We start from the raw sequence: 5110 nt of genomic DNA, 5'->3' as shown, positions 1-5110 counted from the left end.
AGTGCTGTGAAGTGTGTAAACCTGGTGATTCACAGACCTGTACCCCTGGGGATAAAAATATATGTTTATAAAAAATAAAAAATTAAGAAAAAAAAAAGGAGCTTTACACTCCAATTTCCCTGATGAACATGGGTGCCAAAATACTCACCAAATCCTAGCCAATAGGATCCAAGAGTGCTTTAAAAGGATTATTCGCCATGACCAGGTAAGAATTATTTCTGGGATGCACGTGTGGTTCAACATTTGCAAACAAATCAATGTGATAGAGCGCATTAATAAAAGAAGAGACAAGAACCATATGATCCTCTCAATTGATGCAGAAAAAGCATTTAACAAAATACAGCATCCTTTCTTGATTAAAACTCTTCAAAGTATAGGAATAGAGGGAACATACCTCACTATCATAAAAGCCATCTATGAAAAGCCCACGGAAAATATCATTCTCAATGGAGAAAAACTGAGAGCTTTTCCCTTAAGGTCAAGAACATGACAGGGATGTCCACTCTCACCACTGTTGTTCAACATAGTACTAGAAACACTAGCCTCGGCAATCAGACAGCAAAAAGAAATAAAAGGCATTCAAACTGACAAAGAAGAAATCAAACTCCCTCTCTTTGGGGATGACATTATACTTTATGTGGAAAACCCAAAAGACTCCACCCCAAAATTACTAGAACTCATCCAACAATTGAGAATTGTGAGAGGATACAAAATGAATGAACAGAAATCAGTTACATTTCTATACACTAAGAACATAACTGAAGAAAGAGAGATTAAGGAATTGATCCCATTTACAATTGCACCAAACCCCCTAAGATATTTAGGAATAAACCTAACCAAAAAGGTAAAGGATCTATACTCTAGAAACTACAGAACACTTATGAAAGAAATTGAGAAAGACACAAAGAGATGGAAAATCATTCCATGCTCACAGATTGGGAGACTAAACATTGTGAAAATGTCTATGCTGTCCAGAGCAATCTATACTTTCGGTGTAATCCCTATTAAAATATGATTGACATTTATCACAGAGCTAGAACAAACAATCCTAAAATTTGTATGGAAACAGAAAAGACCTCAATTTGCCAGAGAAAACTAAATTTGCCCCAAAAAACTAAAGCGGGGGCATCACAATGCCTGACTTCAAGCTATATGACAAAGTTGTGATCACATCAAGACTGCATGGTATTGGCACATAAATAGACACATAGGTCAGTGGGATAGAGACCCCAGAAATAGATCAATTAATCTTTTACCAAACAAGAAAGACAGTCTCTTCAATAAATAGTGCTGAGAAAATTGGGTAGCCACATGCAGAAGAATGAAACTGGACTGTTCTCTTACACCATACACAAAGATAAACTCAAAATGATTGAAGGATCACAATATGAGACAGGAATCCATCAAAATCCTAGAGAAGAACATAGGTAGTAACTTCTTTGACCTTGGCCACAGCAACTTTTTGCATTATACATCTCTAAAGGCATAAAGAAAGAAAGGAAAAATGAACTATTGGGACTTTATCAAGGTAAAAACTTCTAAAACAAAAACAGGGTAAAAACTGTAGAACGAAGGAAGCCATCAACAAAACTAAAAGTCAGCCTTTGGAATTGGAGAAGATATTTGCAAATGTCTTACCAGACAAATGGCTAGTATCCAAGAACTATAATGAACTTTCAGACTCCACACCCAAAAAATAAATAGACCATTCATGAAATGGGCAGAAGACATGAACAGAAATTTCTCCAAAGAAGACAGGCAAATGGCCAACAGATCCATACAAAAATGCTCGACATCACTTGACATCAGGAAAATACAAATAAAAACCACAGTGAGATACCACCTCACACTATCAGTTGGCTAAAATTAGCAAGACAGGAAAAAAAATGTTGGCAAAGATGTGGAGAGAGGGGATTGCTCTTCCACTGTTGGTGGGAATGTAAGCTGGTACAGCCATTCTGGAAAACAGTATGGAAATTCCTCAAGAAGTTAAAAATAGAGATAGAGCTACCCTATGACCCAGCAATTGCACTATTTACCCCAGAGGTAAATAGGTATTTAGAGGTATTTAAATAGATATCTAAATAAATAGGTATATAGAGGTAATAAATAGGTATTTAGAGGTAAATAGGTATTTACCCCAGAAATACAAATGTAATCATTTGTGTTACATGCACCACAATATTTATAGCAGCAATGTCCACAATAGCTAAATATGGAAAGAGCCCAAATGTCCATCAACAGATGAATGGATAAAGAAGATGTGCTACATATATACAATGTAATATTACTAGGTCATCAGAAAGGATAAGTACTTACAATTTAATCAATGTGAATGGAACTGGAGGGTATTATGCTGAATGAAATAAGTGAATCAGATAAAGACAATTAGCATATAGTTTCATTCATATGTGGAAAATAAGAAAGAGTGCATAGGATTATAGAGGAAGGGAGGGAAAAACTGAATGGGAAGCAATCAGAGAGGGAGAAAAACCATGGGAGCCTATTAAGTATAGGAAACAAACTGAGCATCACTGGAGGGGAGGTGGGTGAGGGGAATGGGTAACTGGGTGATGGACATTAGGAAGGCACATGATGTGATGAGCACAGGGTGTTATACGCAACTGATTAATTATTAAACTCTACATCTGAAACCAATGATGTAACATATGTTGGCTAATTGAATTTAAATAAAAAAAGAATGCAAAAGATACATCATGCAAATAATAAAAGACTGATGGAGGGGTTGTATTAATACTGGAGGATATAGGTTCTTTTTAAAAAAGCTTTTTTAAAATTCCAAATTGTTAACATACAGTGTAATATTTGTTTCCAATGTGCAATACAGCAATTCGACACTTCCATATAACTCTCAGTGCTCATCATTGCCCCTTTCCAACAGCTTCTTGCCACTTTCCAATGGCACATGGGAGAAGAACGAGGCACAAACAAGTCAGTCTCAAGGGAATGGGAGTCGAGAAGATTCCTGCCCAGAACAACTCCTCTGTCCTGTATTTATTAGAGATACAAGATGACAACCAACAAAGAAGTTGAAGGAGGTTATAGATAAGCAAGGTATGCCTGATCAAGCAGTATAGGATTTGTGGTTGAGTAAACACATTTAAAGGAATCATCTAATTAACTACAGGTGATCGCTTGAGAAGGGGAGATAACAGAAAAAAGAAGCAGGCAGAGTTCCATCCTGAGCAGGCCGGGTGTTCCCAGCTGCTTGGCTTCAATGATGTATATCCTCCTCTCCCCCAGATGCCTATTGCTGGTACATATTCAAGCATGTCTGGTCAGTACATTGTTCTGAGGGACAGTTACAATCACGATAAATGCACTCCTTAATCCACATCACTTATTTAACCCTTTCTCCCACCAACCTAACCCTCTGGTAAAGATTAGTTTATTCTCTATACTTAAAGAGTCAGCTTCTTGGTTTGCCTCTCCCTCTCTCTTCTTTTCCCTCCCACTCCTTTGCTCATTTGTTTTGTTCCTTAAATTCCTATGAGTGAAATCATATGATATTTGTCTTTCTCTGATTGACTTATTTCACTTAGCAAAATGCTCTCAAGCTACATTCATGTCACTGCAAATGGGAAGAATTAATTCTTTTTATGGCTGAGAAATATTCCATTGTATATATATATACTACAGCCTCCTTATCCATTCACTAGTTGATGGACATTTGGGCTGTCTCCATAGCTTGGTTATTATAGATAATGCTGGTATAAACATAGGGGTGCATGTATCTCTGTCAATTAGTATTTTTGTAATTCTTTGGGTAAATACCTTGTAATGCAATTGCTGGATCATAAAGGTAGTTGTATTTTCAACTTTTTGAGGAATCTCCATACTGTTTTCCAGAGTGGCTGCACTAATTTGCATTTCCACCAACAATGCAGGAGGGTTCTTTTTTCTTTACATCCTAGCCAACACCTGTTGTTTCTTGTGGCTTTGGTTTTAGCCATTCTGGCAGATGTGAGGTGATACGTCATTGTAGCTTTGATTTGTATTTCTCTGATGATAAGTGATGTTGAGCATCTTTTCATGTCTGTTGGCCATCTGTATGTCTTCTTCAGAGAAATGTCTGTTCATATCTTCTGCCCATTTTTAACTAAATTATTTTTTTAAGGGGTGTAAACTGTGTACATTCTTTAAACAGTTTAAATACTAACATTTTTTGGATATGTTATTTGCAAATATCTTCTCCCATTCCATAGGTTGCCTTTTAGTTTTATTGATTGTTTTCTTTTCTGTGCAGCAGGTTTTTACTTTTATTTATTTATTTATGTTTCAAAATTTTATTTGAATTCTAGTTAGTTAACATATAGTGTGATATCACTTACATGTAACACCCAGTGCTTATCATAAAAAGTGCCCTCTTTAATACCCATCACCTATTTAGGCCATCCCCTGGCCCACCTCCCTCCATTACTCCTCAATTTGTTCTCTATCATTCAGAGTCTCTTATGGTTTCTCTCTCTCTCTTTCCCCTTTTCATATGTTCATCTGTTTTGTTTCATTAACTCCACATGTGAGTGAAATCATATGGTAGTGTCTTTCTCTGACTTATTTTCCTTAGCATAATACACTCTACTTCCATCTATGTTGTTGAAAAGAACAAGATTTTGTTCTTTTTGATGCTAAGTAATTTTCCACTGTATAATATACCACAACTTCTTTATCTGATCATCTATTGATGGACATCTGGATTCTTTCCATACATTGGCTATAGTTGATAATGCTGCTATAAACATCAGGGTACATGCTTCCCCTCGAATCCATATTTTTGTTTTGTTTGGGCAAATGCCTAGTAATACAATTGCTGGTCATAGATTAGTTCCAATTTTAATTCTGTACAGGAACTTCATAGTTTTCCAGAGTGGCTGCATTAGTTTGCATTTCCACCAATAGTGTAAGAGCATTCTCCTTTTTCTGCATCTTCACCAACACCTATTAATTCTTGTGTGGTTAATTTAGCCATTCTGACAGGAGTGAGGTGTATCTCATTAATATTTTGATTTGTATTGTTCTGATCCTGAGGGATGTTGAGCATCTTTTCGTGTGTTTGTTGGCCATCTCGATGTCCTCCTTGGAAAACTGT

Source organism: Mustela nigripes, chromosome 9, assembly GCF_022355385.1.
Source record: "Mustela nigripes isolate SB6536 chromosome 9, MUSNIG.SB6536, whole genome shotgun sequence".
In the NCBI taxonomy this organism is placed as follows: Eukaryota; Metazoa; Chordata; class Mammalia; order Carnivora; family Mustelidae; genus Mustela; species Mustela nigripes.
The sequence above is the reverse complement of the archived record's forward strand: the minus strand, read 5'-3'. Positions refer to the sequence as shown.